The sequence below is a fragment of the Oreochromis aureus genome, linkage group 9, assembly GCF_013358895.1.
Source record: "Oreochromis aureus strain Israel breed Guangdong linkage group 9, ZZ_aureus, whole genome shotgun sequence".
Classification (NCBI taxonomy): Eukaryota; Metazoa; Chordata; class Actinopteri; order Cichliformes; family Cichlidae; genus Oreochromis; species Oreochromis aureus.
In genome coordinates, this window is record NC_052950.1 from 3,690,691 (window position 1) to 3,709,569 (window position 18,879).

At 39.3% G+C, this 18,879-nt stretch overlaps 1 pseudogene; it reads left to right on the forward strand.

Annotated features, from left to right (window-relative positions):
• Positions 1-9,521: 9,521 nt before the first annotated feature.
• LOC116331923 lies at positions 9,522-9,640 on the forward strand (annotated as a pseudogene).
• Positions 9,641-18,879: the final 9,239 nt, after the last annotated feature.

The following is an 18,879-nucleotide window of genomic DNA, read 5'->3' on the forward strand; positions in this document are numbered from 1 at the left end:
TTAGGGGCTTACATACTTTGATTAACAGGTGTCAATATGGGCCTTAACTCCACTAATTAGCGCTGATCTCTCCAACTTTTTGTCATATTTTATTTTAAAGAATAATAATATGGCCTACTGTGTGGTACAAAATTGGCTAAGTGATCTGTAAGAGCACTTAGAGATCACTACCTGGTCTGTGGTGTCCACTTTCTTATCCAAGCTAACAGCAGGAATACGTTACAGTGGTTACAGGTCTCTGTGCAGCTGCCGTCAAGGACAGCACAGGAGCAACAGGAAATGATGTTAGAATGATTGGGGTACAAACGAGGGGCTGAGCAGTGTCACGGAACCCAATTATTTTATAGACGTCTTTAAATGTGTTTTGTGTTTTGCTGTACTTCTTTTTTGTGAATATTACTTCCATTGATCTATCACAGCTCATTTAAATATACATACTTTATATATGCTCATAATTCATGTGCTATTTTGACAGCTTACTCTAAATACATGTGACACATGACAGCTGCAGTCTAAAGCCTTTCAGTCATTTTAAAATTACACACAGTGCTGCCCACTAAAAGTCAAAGCTGCAAAGAATTAGTCACAGATTTTCAGTTCAACAGAGATACTTGGAGTGAAACACTGTCTTCTTCTCCTCCACAGGACATGCAACGCACTTGTGGTTAATGGGTGATTGAAAAAAACAGAAACAAATTGCACTCTGACGTAGATGAACCTGTAGATGAGTTTCCTACGGCAATTAGATGCTCTGAAATCCTGGAAAAAAACAATTGTAGAAGTTTGAGACTTTCTAAGAATTTTACAGTAACAGTAAAAACTTGATCACGGTAAAGAAAACAGTTAGTCACAAAGCCCCGAAGAGTTTAGGTGAAATGATACTACCAGCTCAGCATTTCCCGTGGTTGTTGTTCTGTGGTTGTTGTGGGAAGTTTGCGACAAATGTCTGAGAAGCACCTGCAGACACACACTGCATACCAACAGCTGCTCGAATTGATACACACACCTGTCTATCTATCTATCTCTAATATCTCTCTATCTATATGTATATAGATAGATAGATAGATAGATCTATATCTATATCTATGTATATATTTCCACCCAAACCATCTCTGTGCAAATTTATAGCTGGTTTATTTAAGTAAAGCACAGATGGCACTAATTTTGGTGCAGAGAAAACCTGACTGAAGAGAAAATGCAGCAGAACAGGCTATAATGAGATTGAGTGCAATTAGAAGACAGTAGAATATGAAACAGAATGTGTAAAACACTCCTTATCACTGAATGCACACGTGAATTTCATGTTTCAGGTCTGTTATTAGCTGTACACTGGTTGTCCTTTCACAGTCTGTTTCCATTTTGTCACATATTGTTCTTCCGCAGCACAAACCTTTGCAAGCCTTTGAAGTATTTCTAAAATTATAACATTTCCATTTCATGCAAAATGAAAATGTGGTGGATAAAAATAAACCACAAAACCACGTTAGGAAAAAAAACAACAAAAAAAAAAAAAACAGGTGGGGGTGGGTTGATGGGGGTTACTCAGCTGCACCTGACTTAACTTGCTGTCAATCACGCATCCTGACATTACGGATTATTGAAACCTCTTAAAAAGGTGAAAGATGACATTTTTATTTTGCTCAGTTTTCACTTACTGTTTGATCAGATTTAGGCACAGAAAATTACTTGTTTAAGTTTAAGTTTGGTTTGATTGAACATTTCCGTCTACAAGGATCCACATGTCACGAGTTGGGAAACAGACCAGTGAAGCTTGGGTTGGAGTTCACTCCAGAACACATCATCAGCCACGAGAGAGTGACACCTCTCTGGGGCGGGACAAGTGGTAGAAGTTTGCGTGATTGAGGTCGACTACCCGTGGTCCTGATATTATATATTTGTGATCTGCAAGAGTTAAAGGAGACATTACGTTTATTTATTTTTCTTTTCCCAAATAAATGCTTATAGGGGAGCAATTCGTGTAAGATACAGCTGTGGTGATCTTTATATATGGTATTCATATATAGTAGTATGATGAACCCAGGCCCAGTCTCACTGTACTATGCAGTCTAGTTTTTACCATAGCTACGTGGGACCAGGGTTACATTTATTCGTACTTTACTCCAAGGTTCCTGAAGCAAAATGACATCACCAGTGCAGCTCACATGCATTGTGTTATTGCAGTGCAGTTTTTAGTCTAAACACAGGAGAAGGGCTAATTAGACTATGGAAATGGGATGGGAATTGTTCCAAAGTAGAGGATCTTCTGGAATACACATTAGCCTCACATACACATACACATGAGTCTCATTAGAATACTGCTCTGCTCTCAAGGTTACAACCTTGTGTGGGTCACTTCTGTTCCAGTTGTATATCAAAGCTTGATCATTTTGTCTGCATTTGCTACCTCATGACCCGACCTTTTGAAGTTTTCTCAGTCACTGCTGTGGCTTTCGTGTCATGCCATAAACAGAACACCCTGCTTTCAGCACAACTTACAACACCTCCTCCCTGAAAGCAGAGGATGCTACTTCCTCTGGTTTTGGTAACTTAAACACAGATAACCAAAATCTATCGTCAGAGTCGGACAGCAGCAGAAGAAATAAGACAGACAGTAAGTCAGCTCATGCTTACATTTGCTTTCATTCATCAGGCTTCCTGTCTTTTTATTTTTTTTTTAAAGCTTCATCTTCTTATATCATTCCAAATAGTTTTAACCCTATAATGCCCTCTGTATCATATTTGATACATGAGTTTCTGAGACCTCTATCTCATCAAATTGTTTCAAAATGTTATGGACAAAACTCTTTGTTAACAACAATGTTAAAAAAAAGTTGCCAAAGACCCCCAATGTATCACATGCAATACAAACAATATATAATAAAAATATATCATACACAACATGATATAGCAAAAAAAATAATTGTGGATTTTGTTATAAGGGTTCATAAACATCTCAGTTCCAAAAAATGTGAATTTTCTGGCTATTTTTTTTAGGGGTTAAGACTTGATCGTTTTCTAATTTTCACATCATTTTGGCTGAATGTGTTGTGAACAGTGTTTTCTTACATTTCTGTTTGTGACAGACTTTCCTTCCAGCGTTTGACACAAAGATGGAAAATATGACTGAATATGAAGATTACCTTGACTACAGCGAATACACAGAAGCTGCACAATGCACCAGGGACAATGACAACAAACTGGGAGCGCTGCTGTCCATCCTTTACTACTTCATGTTTACCTTCAGTGTCATTTGCAACGGGATAGTCCTCATCATCATCCGTCGGTAAGTTAGTCCAACAAGGCTGGATTATTTTGTTCTCTGCAGTGTAGGCATTAAATAAAAGATATTGGATGAAGGTCATTTTAAAATTTCTAATGATTTAACTCTTGAGACTAGTGTCGGGTCGGTCTTGAATGAAACGGCTCTTAGAGCCGACTCTTTGACGTGAACGACTGGAGCTTTTTTCTCTCGCCCTCTCTCAACCTGCACAGGCACCTGAGAACTGTCCACCCATCAGTGCAATGGGACGATAAAACACATTCAGTTAATCAGTCAGTGATGAAGGTGCCAGTGTGTCTACTGCAACTGTTGCTGCTGCTTCTGCTCCAGTATCTATACCATCATGCAGTTTACCACCACAACCACCTTAACCAACCCAGAGCTCTGTGAGACTCGTTGAGAACTCAGTTGATGAACTGCCAAAAATGATGGCACTTGATATCCAACCATTTTCAGTTGTGGATGATAAAGGATTCAGGAAGTTTATTCGTGCACTGAATTCTATTTTATATTGTTGTTGATAATAAATTAATTCAAGCAACAAAACAACTTATTGAGCCGCTTGGGAGCCGAAAGAGGGGGAAAATTTAAGCTCTAATTCCTAAGATGGTAATGCTGACTGATTTAGCAACACCTGTGGTTTATTCTGGTAAAGTTCTCGATTGGCTTCTTCATAAGAAATACGAGGGAAAAAAGTTGCCGTGTCTTAGAGCACAGCCACATTCAGCCTTTTCTTATTACATATTTACTGTGGAGAGAGTTCATGAAAACAAATATGTAAAAATATGACAAGTCTGTGATGGTTATGCTTCAGTGCAAGTTAAAAGTGGCTTGTGGCACCATTTCATGAAAGTTATAGGTGTGAAAATAAAATGAACCCAGTGGTGATATCAGGTCTAAACTACAGTAAAACTAGTTCAACATCAGCAGTCAGCTCATACAAAGGTGATTATCAGCTTAATTAGTCAGTCCTGAATCTGTGAACACGTTCATATGAAAGGTGGGACATTCTGACCAATTAGGTACATGGATAGATCTAGCAGTGTAACTGATTTTAAAATAGTAAACTAAATCTGGGGAAATTACTGTGTTAAAACAGCCAAACCAAAGCAAAATAAGTAACTGTCTTAATAAATGCAATAACACTGTACAAAACATCTTGGAAAGTGAAAGGAGCTGACTTAAACATAAAATACAAAATAGAGCTCCCAGTAAATCAAAGCCTAAATACAATATTAAACAAGAATGCAGGTATTTGCTGTACGAGGCTTTAAAGGCAAAGCGGCAGCTATTTGTGTGAGTGGAAAAGTATTTGAATGTATCTGAAGCGAGAAATGAAAGGAAGCAAGAATAGACTAGTTAATAAATCTATTAACTAGTAACCAGTATTAACCAGTATTACAGCTCTATCATTAAAAGGCCATAGTGCCAAATAAGCATTGCTTATTTCATTGAGTTAACATTTGATTGTGTACGTAAGAACGTTTTGGCATTGTTGAGCTCAGCTGCAGCCCGAGTGGTGGTTAACATTTGGACAGCAAAAAAAACCAAAATTCAAAGACGCAGCCTATTTGCACATCTCAAATTAGGTCAACAAATACCTGCAGACCCAACGTGTTCAAGAACAGGTTTGGTCTGTGGCATAATTTACCATGGTGATGTACACCTTTGTAGCACTGAAACCCCAAGATTAACTCTAAAATGATTTCACCTGCCTGCTTTGTAGTCGAGGCTTACAGTGGAATCCAACAACAGTAACAAAACCAGACAAATTAACCAGTCAAATTAATCAGTCACAATTTAAACAACTTTAATAACTTGTGTTAAGTGTGCCTTGTTGTTCTTTCACCTTTATTTTTTCAGTCAAAATCAGTAAAACTAAGAGTATTATAACCTTTAGCTCTGCTGGCATGTGTTTGGTGTCATATTGTTTCCATAAGTTTCAGCAGTGTCACGTTTATTTATGTCCAGAGTTTTAATAATTTTTTGCCAAGATCTTTTGTTGGTGATGATACACCCTTGACTACATGGTGGACCATCCATGCATGACAATGATGTCTCATGCTCTCTGAAACACTTTTTCAGATCCATCCATCTGCTGATCTTTATCAGGGATAATGAATGATGACATTGTTGGAATATATCAGTGCTATCAGAGGAGGAAAAAGATTCAGTGATGGAAAACCTGATCTTTCCATATATTCAGTTAGTCAGCTCACCTGTGTGTATGTGTCCATATGTCAGCTCATCTCTTCCTCCAGGTGTTGACATTTTGTTGTGTTTTCATGAGTAACAATGATCATTCTGATTCTTATCTCTTCAGAATATGTTGATCTCGTTTTTGGTCGTCAATGAAAGTGGCATTACATTTCATCATAGTTATTGTCATCTTACATTAGTTTTTACTTAGTTATCGTCGTGTTTTCATCAGAAAAAAAAAAGTTGTTGACAAAAATGATCAATGAAACTAACGCTGGTGCAGCAGCTTGACAAACCCTCAAACCCCAGTCAGAGATAAGGGGTATCATGAGGGTGGTTCAGCTGGGCTGGCTTAACTCTGTTAAGCTGAGTTTCCTGCTTCAGGCTCTATGCAAATGCACGTAGGAAGGGGGAATTCAAACTACCCCACTTATTCCAGTCAGTGACAATTTCTGAAGCTGAAAAAAAATACATTAAAAAATATTTATAAAATATTTTTTATTTATTAATAAAAATAAAATTCATAACGAACATAGCATCAAAATGCAGCATTGTTTCTATAAGGCAAAATATTACACCTGAAGAGAATTATTCATCTTTGTGATGCTGTTTATTTCCAACATGACAGTTGCACATCGCAGCTCTGAAACTTTAAACTAGATACATTAAAGGATACTGTCGCATAGCCTAATTAAGATGATGTGAAAAACCACTTTAGTTTATCATTTAGTGATAAATACTCTGATCAGGTAATCAGTGTTCTCCTAGCTGTAGTTCCAGCACCATTACACAAGACAGAGCAACAGATTAGAATCAAGTATAAAAAACATTTATATAGTTTCTGCATACCAACTGAGTATATGTTATATAGATATATATATGCACGGTTTGCTGTAACTGTACAGCTGGGCCTGTTTCATGATGTTACTGAGGTACAGCTTAATGACTTGCACATATAAAGTATAGTCTTCCAGCACAGAATCTACACTGGCCTGAAAACATGTTTAGAATTGGTGAAAACGTGACACTGACAGCTCATTTTAAACTAAAGCTGTCAACAAAACCTCCTACTAAGATTACGTAATCTTACGTAATCTTTACCATGATGAAGGTAGTCAGGTAAAAAGAGAACAATTTTCATGACTCCAGTGACTCCAGTCACTTTGTAGTACACCGCTCTTACCAACTGATGTAACACAATAAAAGGTGCCTGGCAGGCACTAGATGCAATACTTACGCTGATGTGCTCAACATTCTGGAAAAGGGTAAAGCTGAACTCAAATGGCATGACCTTTTTCCATCATAGAGTTCTGAGGAATCTAGAATGTTCTAATAGAACTCGTTTGCAGTATAGAGAGTTAATTGATTTAGGTTTTTTTAGGATTTTTGTATTGTTTTGGTGTTTTGTGCTTTGTTAATGCCACAAATTGCCTGCAGTTCTTCTTTGAGTGTTAAACTTTAGATTCTGGATTTTTGTTCTGTTTTGCTTGAACGCTTCATTTCTTCATTTGTGATCAGTGAATTGTGGTACATCCTGAGATTTGATTTTCACCCAGGTGTCATCCACATACCATTGTTTCAGTCATTGGTTCTTAATGTACAAGTTGGCCACAATGGGTGAAACTGGGGAATCCATGGCACACCCATGTTTCTGCCTGTAGTACTGAGCCTTGTATGTGAAATATGTGGAATGAAGACAGTTCCAAGAGCAAACACACTTGCTCGGTGCTGAGAGTGGTCCTGTTGCTGAGGTTGATGTCATCTTGAAACCTCTTGCGAACTGCCTCCACTGCTTCAATGACTGGACGAAAGTGAAGCGAGATGTAACATCGTATGAGACCATTGTTTCATCTCCATAATGACATATCTCACCTTCTCAACAAAATCCAAGGTGTTCTGGATGAGGTGTTCAGAGCTGCCTACCAGTGGGTTGGTGATCGAAGTCATTAACTTTGAGATATTATAGGTGACCAAGTTCATAAGTATCTTTGCCACTCAGCAGTGACAACGTTTTTCTCATGATAATCGTTCTGGTTTAGCAAAACCATGAACTCACCCTTGTCTGCCAGAAGGATGATAATGTTGTTGTCATTACTAAGTGATATGAGTGCCTTCCTCTTCTCCATGTTGATGTTGGATTCTGGGGGTTTCAGCAGGTTCAGCAGGTAGTGCACCCTCCCACTACCCCCGGAGATGCTTCCACTGCCTATCACATGTTCTTTCTCCAGTTCTGCCTACTGTGTGTGAGCAGGCATTCTAAAAAGATATCAGTGTTCATAGTAAACACAAATGACAGTGCCAGAGAGAAAGTGTGTCACTGGACTGAAAAGAGCTTATATACAGTACATCAGCAGGTCGATGAGATTCTATGTCAGCTGTATGTAGACAGAATTCAGGGAACTCAAGCAAAGAATAGTACTGTAAAAAGCTCAGGCACAGAATCCCACAAAGAAGCCTCTAATAGACAGTCAGATAGTCATGGTTGCCTAATACTGAAATAAAAGCTGTGTCCAAATTCAGGGGCCGCATCCGTTGGAGGCTGCATATGTAGGTCGAATATGTCACAGCCAGGCGACAAAGGCTGTCCAAATTCAAAGAATCCTCCAAATGTGTCCTTCATTTTCCCGGATTGAATGGATGGGTCGGGTGTATCCTCCAACAATGGCAGCTACTTAGTTTTAATATTACTCTCATTACTCTGTTCAATATATAGGTTAAATTATTATTGATAATATTTTTATAATAATATAACAATACATTTTTAAAGCGCCAATGGCGGAGGAGCGTGGCGAAAGAGTTTGAAATATTACTCTTTCTGGGTCACAAAATAAACTTTCAAGATATTTTCTTAGATCTCTGGACTCTCTAACATGCTTGTCAGGGGCACACCAGCAGCAACTTAGAAGATACTGTCCAACCAAGAAGTCAATGTACATTCCACTGATTGTATTTGTTTGTGCATTCCAAAATATTTTTTTATGATTTATAGCTTTGCTCAGACTCCATGGTAATGACGACATCCAGAAATACCATTGATTTTAAAGATGTGCTGATTTACTTCACTGAATGTTCCACAGATCTCAGTTACCTGGAAAACACCTGAGGTTAGAATGTTTCATAATGACTGACCTGTGAATCTTTTTATGTTGACTGCTTTCTAGGTTTGATCAGCTGACCACTGTGACCAACATCTTGCTGCTGAACCTTGTGATGTCCTCCCTGATCTTCATGATCAGCCTTCCTTTCATGGCAGTCTACATGCAGCTCTCAAACTGGATCTTTACGGTTATGTGCAAGATTGTTAGTACTGTCTACTATCTGGGTTTTTACAGCTCGGTACTCTTTCTAGCCCTTCTGACCTTTGATCGATACCTTGCAATTCAGCACCCGTTGAATGACTCACAAGTAAGAAATCGAAAGTATGCAGGAATCTCCTGCAGTGTTGTGTGGCTAGTCAGTGGGTTAGCATGTATCAGACCAATGATTATCTATAGTAGTTTCTTTTCTAGTCTTGATAACAAAACTTTTTGTGAGGAGTACCCTCGAAACCTTACCTATGTCAATATGGACCAGCTGAGAAAATCTGGGTTTTACCTTCAGCTTACTGTTTTCTTGATTTTCCCACTGGTTGTTATTGTCTACTGCTACAGTAGGATTGCAATCACCGTTATGTCATCCAGGATTGCAAGCAAGTTCAAGACAGTCAGGCTCATCTTCATCATTGTGCTGTTGTTTTTCATGTGCTGGACTCCTTTCAACGTTGTACACTTGATGAACATAAACAATGAAGCTGTGAGTAGTTGTGAGGACGAACAGAAACTGGGTTATGCACTTCAAATTACTCGCACCATTGCCTACTTTTACTTTTGTATCAGTCCTGTATTCTATACTTTTGTTGGGAAGAAATTCCAGAACCACTTCAGGCATCTGCTGGTGAAACACTTCCCAAAATTAAAGAGGCATTTGTCTGTTAGTCAAAACAGCAGAAGCTACATGAACACAAAAACTACACCAAATGATTTTAGGGATATTTAGCAAACCAGCTTACGACCATACCACCATGAGCACGCCCGATCTCGTCTGATCTCGCAAGCTAAGCAGAGTTAGGCTTGGTTAGTACTTGGATGGGAGACCGCCTGGGAATACCAGGTGTTGTAAGCCCGTGCAGCATGGTGGCACGGTGGTTAGCACTGTTGCCGCACAGCAAGAAGGTCCTGAGTTCAATTCCCCATCAGGCCAGGACCCTTCTGTGTGGAGTTTGCATGTTCTCCCTGTGTTTGCGTGGGTTCTCCCTGCGTACTCCCGCCTCCACCCACAGTCCAAAGACATGCAGTTAGTGGGGACAGGTTAATTGGAAGCACTAAATTGCCCATTGGTTGTTTCCTGTCTCTGTGTTAGCCCTGCGACAGACTGGTGACCTGTCCATGGTGTACCCTGCCTCTTGCCCTAAGACAGCTGGGATAGGTTCCGGCGCCCCCCATGACCCTGAGAAGGAGAAGCGGATGGATTAGCAAATCATGGTTTTACAACCAACTGAAGGAAGGGATGCGTTTTCTATCATTGTCAAAGCTGAGGCCAATCAAGAGTGAAACTTTAGGTTTCTGGGAACTAGTGTCTAGGACTCAGATAAACTTCTATATGATTGATATATTGATTATTTGACCCAAAGTCCTTAAACCAAAAAATCTAATTGTAGAATTTTTTGAAATTTCAGTTCATGTAGCTCCTGCTATCAACCACAAACCTAGTTTGCCATTAAATGATTTGTCCCTAAAGGAAAATAATCCCTTTGTTCCCTGTATATTCTGTACATAGACTTATAAAAAATGGTATATAAGCTTTAAAAGATTTATTTTTATTTTATTCTGATCATGGCTGCCCTCTTATGGTCAGAGTTCAGCTCCATCACTGATGAAGCTGAGAAACTAGGAGAGCTATAAATACTGAATTTATATTTAAGAGCAACATATTTACAGATCTAAAACTTTACTTGTTACAGAAAAAGACTTTGCAAGAGTGCATTCAGAAAGTAAAATTTAAGTAGGAATAAACTTATGAACACATGACTGTAGAATAAGAGGTAATCCAAATATCTGTTACATTTTTAAAAAGTAATTATAGATATTGTATTGCATATTATTCACTTCTTCATTTTCTATCAAATATATTGGTATAAAAGTGATTGTAGTTAGAAAGGGTAATTAATGGCTACTTAATGTTCATTTCTTTTGTATTAGTCTGACATTATTTTTGTGTAAAGACAAAGTACTTATGACCATGCATTTCTTCATGTTGTTCAGCACATAATAAACTTCAGTTCCAAACATTATTTTTAAACTGCTGATGTGCTTTTTTACAAGCAGTATACATCAGCAGTGTGTGGTGGGTTTTACAGAAATCCAAGCAGAGACGATGCCCTCTTCTCCAGATTCACACAAACACTCTCATTGGTTGCTAATCTGAAAATGCGGCTGAACCTGCACCTGGTTAGCTTTCCCAGTCGATTGAATCGGACATGATCAGAGCTGCTGTCCACTCTCCATTATTGTCAAAGTTTTCCTTGTTTTCATGAAAAGACACAGGTCGCATTACTTTGGTACAAATTTCATTCATCTCTGTTATTAGATTTGACAAGCAAGCAGTGCTTGCCTTGCTTGTCCTGACTGAACACCACTGCCATACATACATGTCGATAATGCTAGCATCACTATTCCCATACTCACGCTATAATTGTCTGTATCTCTATTAAAAAGGTATAACATGAGGGTTATATTCAAGTGAAACAATCCAGGATACCATTCTGTTATCTTCAGTGATGAGCAATTAATAGCTTATTACTGAATAATGATAAGCAGATTAGTGCATATTACTGTCACATGAATTAATTTTTCATGTATTGCAGCCTGAAGTAGCTTCCAGTACAAAGATACTTACACAGTAATAAGAAAATAATGACATCCCATAGCTGCTTACATACTTACATTACTTTCTTCTTCTTGTCCTTGTGATGCATTCGAGGTGCAGATCTCTATAAAATCTAATGATGGTATAAACTGCTGGGCATCTAGCTAGAAGAAGAGTTAACTGAAGTACAGAAATCTTGTATAATTCTCCTCCTCTTTTAACCGGTAAACATGTGGGAAATAAAAACACCACTTAGAGGACCTTTGGGAGATGACTCTTTTGCTCTTTGTCTGATAAAGAGTTCTAGCTGCTCAACTGTTTTGGGTTTCTTTTGCCATTTATTTATTTAGTGTAAATGTATTGAACATTAAACAGAGATTTATCCTGTTGTACATTGAAAATGAGGTGAGGTAGTGTTGTGTTACTTTAAGTGTTCCATGTTTTTTTGTTTTGCCATCAGTCTGACTGTGGCAGAGAAGAAGCTGTAGAAAAACCTTGTTCTGTGTGTGATGATGCTGTCCGCTCTCAGATTGTATGTGCAGTTTTTGTGTCTGAGCAGAGGGTGAGCTGGATGGTGTGGGTACCTAATAATTCTCTCTGCTCTTTTTCGTCAGCGTTGTGTGTACAGAAAGCCCATGGAAGGACATTTTGTACCTATGATCCTCTCCTCTGCCTCTCTGGGCTTTTTTTCTCTGTTGCTGTGGTGTTGAGAGTCCAGCTCTGGTCTGATGTGACCTGCAGTCCCAGGAATCTGTGGCCGTTGGCCCTCTCCACCTCTGTCCCTTTGATGATAAGAGGCTGCAGGGGAGGGGGGTTCTTCCTGAAGTTCCTTGGTCTTGTCTGTATTGAGGAGGAGGTTGTTTTCCACACCATAGGCAAGCACGCCGTCTACCAGAGTCCTGTACCCAGACTTGATGAGGATGGTGGTGTCGTCAGCATATTTGATGAATGGAGACACAGTCAAAGGTGTACTGGGTAAAGAGTTTGGGGCTGAGCTCAGCAGACACGCGTCCTTCCATTCTCACCACCTGTGGCCTGGCTGTAAAAAAGTCCAGAATCCACTTACAGGTGTGAGTCGGGATGCTGAGGTCTGTCAGCTTCTCAATCAGCTTGCCTGGGCGGATGGTGTTTAAGACAGAGGTGTAGTCTGGGCCGGCTCTAGACAGGCATACATTAGGGGGCAAACAGAAATGTAAAGGGGGCACATAGTGGCAATGGAGGCGAGAAAGCTATGGGGGTTGGGTGGGGTGCTCTGGATTAGAGCTGCCACAAATGATTATTTTGATAGTCGACTAGTCACAGATTATTTTTGCGATTAGTTGACTAATCAGATCATGCATCCATTGGACGTAAAACATACAGCTTATTGCACCAGCATGCATCTGCTCTTATATAACTATCATTAGCTTACAGCTTGAAGTGTTTAACCCTTTAAGACCGGTCTAGTTTTGCTTAACTATTTTAAATCCCTGTAGAACTGCAACCACATAAGCTAGCGCAATAATTTTTTTTGCATATGAAACCGGGAGAGTTGTACTTGCATCTTATGCCATCAGCTTGTCCTAGGCATCAGCGTAACTTTGTGCTGAACATTGGAGGGTCAAGATCTCTGTCTAAATAAATAAATAAATAAATCTGGGTAAATTCCCAGATGATTAAACATGCAACTATTTTGCTGGTAATACCTGCAATGAGTAAAGAAGATAAACAGTGTGTTTATTGAAGATAATTCATAATTTTATTGAGGGGGTTATATTGGTTGGGTCTGATTATATTGGGGGGTCATAACCCCCCTAAGCCCCCTGGAAATTACGCCCCTGGTCCTACGTCACAGTTTCCTTCCACATATAGCTTTGCAAAAATTGCATAAAAAGCACTTGCAGCAACAAAAACATAATATTCCATAAACACGCTTTGCCAATCCGATCAGCTGTTCATAAAACTTCCTACGTTGGAACAGACGTCAGCGTGAACTATCGCACGTCCGCCATTACCTGCCCGAAACCGGAAGTGATGTCATTTTGTGGAAAATGTAGGTTTTTTTTTTTTTTTTTTTACCTTCAGGGCCTTATAAGCCTATACTGGTGTTTTTAAAGATCATGTGTAACTTTATGCTTTTCTGTATCGTTTCTGGGATGCTCAGAACTCAAATTGCACTGGTGGAAATTGTTTATTTTGATGCACATGCCTTTTTTTTGCAAATTTGGATTATAATAATTATTTTCGTTTTTCCTGCAGTTCATAAAAATTGGTGTACCTCAAAAATAAAAATATGAAGGCACTTAAAATACATTTCCTGTGGTTGGAAACTATTTTGTGTAACTTTTTTGTATTTACAGTTTTGAGGGATAAACCTCTTAAATTTCTCTAACTAGAAATATTTATAAAAAAACCAAACAAAAACAATTTTCAATTTTTTTGTAGTTTATTGCACTTTTTTGCAATTTATGTAGTTACTATGGACTTAATGCATAGATATTATTAAAATTGGGGCTATAACAGTTGTATTGATGTATAGCAACTTGAAATGCTCCCAAAAATGGCGCTACAGCAGGTAAAAATATAAAGATAAGCTCTGGCGGACCTGGTTCTATGGTAGGTCTTAAAGGGTTAAGGTATGTGCTAACTAAAAATAAAGACAAGATGATAGTTTATTAAACTTTGAATGAAATCTGCAGATTGTCTCGGTGGAGTTTAATAAACTCAGCCGTCTGCTCCTTGCTATCTAAAATATAACAGGACACTGGAGTAAATTCCCTAACATCTTACACTTCTGTTTAATCAGTTTTCTGTTTGACGTTTATTCAGCTGTGTGAAAACTATAATTTTATTCTCATCCAAACCGATTTACTCAGGAACAAATAAAAACACTGACAAAATCAAAACAATAACATTTTTTAAGTGGTCTAAGTGACTTATATATCATGTTTAACCTGAGTAGTGAAAGACTGCAGGGGTCTGAAAACGATGTGCCGGGACTGGGTGTTAGCGCCGGCTCTAGTTTCATGGAAACTCAAATTAACAGAGAGACATTAAACGCACCTCATTGCCTGACGTAACCAAACGGGAGAAAGTACGTTCTCCGCAGCTGCACTTCATCTCAGAGGTAGGTTAATAAATTAGATTTAACTTATCCACAATACTTTGACATGGGTTCTTTATAAACTTGAGTCCAACTTGAAGGCGGTGGCAAGCTGCGTGGCATGGATGTTTGGGGGGGGGAGTTCTCTGTGTGAGCCTGCGCACAAACAGAGCACGGAGGCACAGAACGAGACGTGAAACCTATCATCTCATTTGTGCCGATTCCAGCGGATTTTTCAGCTACTGTAGTAAATCTGGTCCATATTCAGTTTGTGGGTAATCTATTATTTTCTTTCTCAACTGCTAAAAGTTTGACTTAAGGGGCCAGGACGTTTGTTTAAGTCAAACCCTCCCGATTTCAGTGCCCCTCCCTTAAATCTCTCGGAGTCACCATTCTCCCGAATTTTTCCTGATTTTCCACCCGGACAACAAAATTGAAAAACCATATCCCAGAATACATAGTTTGCAACAATGGCGGCAGCTACTTAATTTTAATATTACTCTTATTACTCTTTCTGGGTCGCAAAATAAACCTTTAACATATTTTCAGGTGAGAATGTAGCTGTGTAAACTTCAAATATCTGAGCCGAGGAGAACAGCAAACTCCTGGCACATCGTTTTCAAACCTCCCGCGGTCTTTCGCTACTCAGGTTAAACATCTTATGCAAGTCACTTAGATAACTTAAAAATGTTGTTTATAATGCAGTTTAGCGATAGTTTTCTGGTATTTCTGATATTTTGCATTGGGGGGCTCTTCACCTGGCAGGGAGGTTTTTTCATCCTTGCAGGAGTTCAGTCTGCAGGTGGGGGAGAGATGTAGGAGAGGTGGAGAATGGACTTAACCTGGGTGTCTGTTGTCTTGTGTAGCCTGGGAGATGATTGAATGATGTTGTCCAGTCTGTAACAACTAAAAATAAAATAAATAATAACAACAAAGGTCGATCAAATGGACCAATACGGCAAGGCTGTGATGATCCCCTTGGTAAAGTAAATCTGTTGGGTATCTTTGTTGGCCTTCAGACATCAATTCTGACAGCTAAAGAACCAATCGGGACAGGCAAAAAAAAAGAATCAGGCAAAGTGCTAACTAGACTATGGAAATGGGATGGGAATCTTTCCAAAGGCACTGTAGAGGATCTTCTGGAATACACATTAGCCTCACATACACATACACATACACATGAGTCTCATTAGAATACTGCTCTGCTCTCAAGGTCACAACCTTGTGTGGGTCACTTCTGTTCCAGTTGTATATCAAAGCTTGATCATTTTGTCTGCATTTGCTACCTCATGACCCGACCTTTTGAAGTTTTCTCAGTCACTGCTGTGGCTTTCGTGTCATGCCATAAACAGAACACCCTGCTTTCAGCACAACTTACAACACCTCCTCCCTGAAAGCAGTGGATGCTACTTCCTCTGGTTTTGGTAACTTAAACACAGATAACCAAAATCTATCATCAGAGTCGGACAGCAGCAGAAGAAATGAGACAGACAGTAAGTCAGCTCATGCTTACATTTGCTTTCATTCCTCAGGCTTCCTGTCTTTTTATTTTTTTTTTTTTAAAGCTTCATCTTCTTATATCATTCCAAATAGTGTTAACCGTATAATGTCCTCTGTATCATATTTGATACATGAGTTTCTGAGACCTCTATCTCATCAGCATGATCAATATTTGTCATAATTTCAAATTGTTATGGACAAAACTCTTTTTTTTGTCTAAAGTTAACATTGTTGTTAACAAAAAGTTGCCAAAAATGCCCAATGTATCAAATGCGATACAAAAAATATATCATAAATATATAATAAAAATATATCATACACAACATAATATAGCAAAAAATAATTGTGGATTTTGTTATAAGGGTTCATAAACATCTCAGTTCCAAAAAATGTGAATTTTCTGGCTATTTTTTTAGGGGTTAAGACTTGATCGTTTTCTAATTTTCACATCATTTTGGCTGAATGTGTTGTGAACAGTGTTTTCTTACATTTCTGTTTGTGACAGACTTTCCTTCAAGCGTTTGACACAAAGATGGAAAATATGACTGAATATGAAGATTACCTTGACTATGGCGAATACACAGAAGCTGTACAATGCACCAGGGACAATGACAACAAACTGGGAGCGCTGCTGTCCATCCTTTACTACTTCATGTTTACCTTCAGTGTCATTTGCAACGGGATAGTCCTCATCATCATCCGTCGGTAAGTTAGTCCAACAGGGCTGGATTATTTTGTTCTCTGCAACACCTGTGGTCTATTCTGGTAAAGTTCTTGATTGGCTGCTTCATAAGAAATACGAGAAAAAAAGAGTTGCCGTGTCTTGGAGTATAGCCACATTCAGCCTTTTCTTATTACATGAGTACTGTAGAGTTCATGAAAACAACAATGTAAAAATATGACAAGTCTGTGATGGTTATTTCATGAAAGTTCTGGGTGTGAAAATAAATGGAACTCAGTGGAGATATGAGGTCTATACTACAGTAAAACTAGTTCAAGATCAGCAATCAGCTCATACAAAGGTGATTATTATTAACATTTGGACAACAAAAAAAATAATGAACGTAAAACCAAAATTCAAAGACGCAGCCTATTTGCAAATCTCAAATTAGGTCAACAAATACCTGCAGACCCAACCTGTTCAAGAACAGGTTTGGTCTGTGGCATAATTTACCATGGTGATGTACACCTTTGTAGCACTGAAACCCCAAGATTAACTCTAAAATGATTTCACCTACCTGCTTTGTAGTAGAGGCTTACAGTGGAATCCAACAACAGTAACAAAACCAAATATATTAACCAGTCAAATTAAGCAGTCATAATTTTAATAGCTTTAATAATTTGTGTTAAGTGTGCCTTGTTCTTCTTTCACCTTTATTTGTTCAGTCAAAATCAGGTAGTCCAATGAATCCTTACATTGTTGGAATATATCAGTGCCATCAGGGAAGGAAAAGAATTCAGTGATGGAAAACCTGATCTTTCCATATATTCAGTTAGTTGGCCCACCTGCGTGTATGTGTCCATATGTCAGCTCATCTCTTCCTCCCAAGTGTTGACATTTTGTTGTGTTTACATGAGAAACAATGACCATTCTGATTCTCTTCAGAATATTTTTTGGTCGTCGATGAAAGTGGCATTACATTTCATCATAGTTTTTGTCATCATGCATTAGTTTTTACTTAGCTATTGTCTTGCTTTCGTGAGAAAAAAAGGTTGTTGACAAAAACGATCAATGAAACTAACGCTGGTGCAGCAGCTTGACAAAACCTGAAACCCCAGTCAGAGATAAGGGGTATAATGAGGGTGGTTAAGATGGGCTGGCTTAACTCTGTTAAACTGAGTTTCCGGTTTCAGGCTCTATGCAAATGCACGTAGGAAGAGGGATTTCAAACCACCCCACTCAGATTTAGTGATAAGTACTCTGATCAAGTTTCATAATCGTAATAATCTCTGTTCTAGTAGCTGCAATTCCAGCAGCATTACTCAAGCAAGACATAGCAAAAAACACAAAAACATGAGGAGCTGGACAGCACCAGGCCCCGGCATGGTTCACAGCTACTGGCTGAAGAAGCTGACTGCACTCCACGAGCGCCTGGCAGCACAAATGAACGAGAGACACCCAGAATGGCTAACTGAAGGTCGGACAGTCCTGATCCTCAAGGACCCCCCAGAAAGGACCGGTCCCCTCCAACTACCGACCAATAACCTGCCTCAGCACCACGTGGAAGCTCCTGTCAGCCATCATAGCGGCTAAGATGAACAAGCACATGGGTCAATACATAAGCGGGGCACAGAAAGGGATGGGCAAGAATACCAGAGGCACAAAACACCAGCTACTGGTAGACCGAGCAGTCAGACTGCAAAACTAGGTTGACCAACCTGTGCACTGCCTGGATTGATTACACCAAGGCCTATGACTCAATGCCCCACACCTGGATCCTGGAATGCCTAGAATTGTACAAGATCAACAGGACCCTAAGAGCCTTCATCAGGAACTCAATGGGGATGTGGCGGACAACACTAGAGGCCAACTTCAAGCCCATAGCACAAGTCACCATCAAGTGCGGGATCTACCAAGGAGATGCTCTGTCCCCACTGCTGTTCTGCATAGGCCTGAACCCCCTCAGTGAGATCAATGGCAAGACTGGCTATGGATACGACTACGGAATGGAGCAGTTGTCAGCCACCTCCTGTACATGGATGACATCAAGTTGTATGCCAAGAGTGAACGAGGCATTGATTCACTGATCCACACCACCAGGCTATACAGCAATGACATTGGAATGTCATTCGGACTGGAGAAGTGTAGTCGGATGATAACAAAGAGAGGGAAGGTAGTCAGAACTGAGGGGATTGAACTACCAGAAGGCAACATTACAGACACAGAGGACAGTTACAAGTACCTGGGGATCCC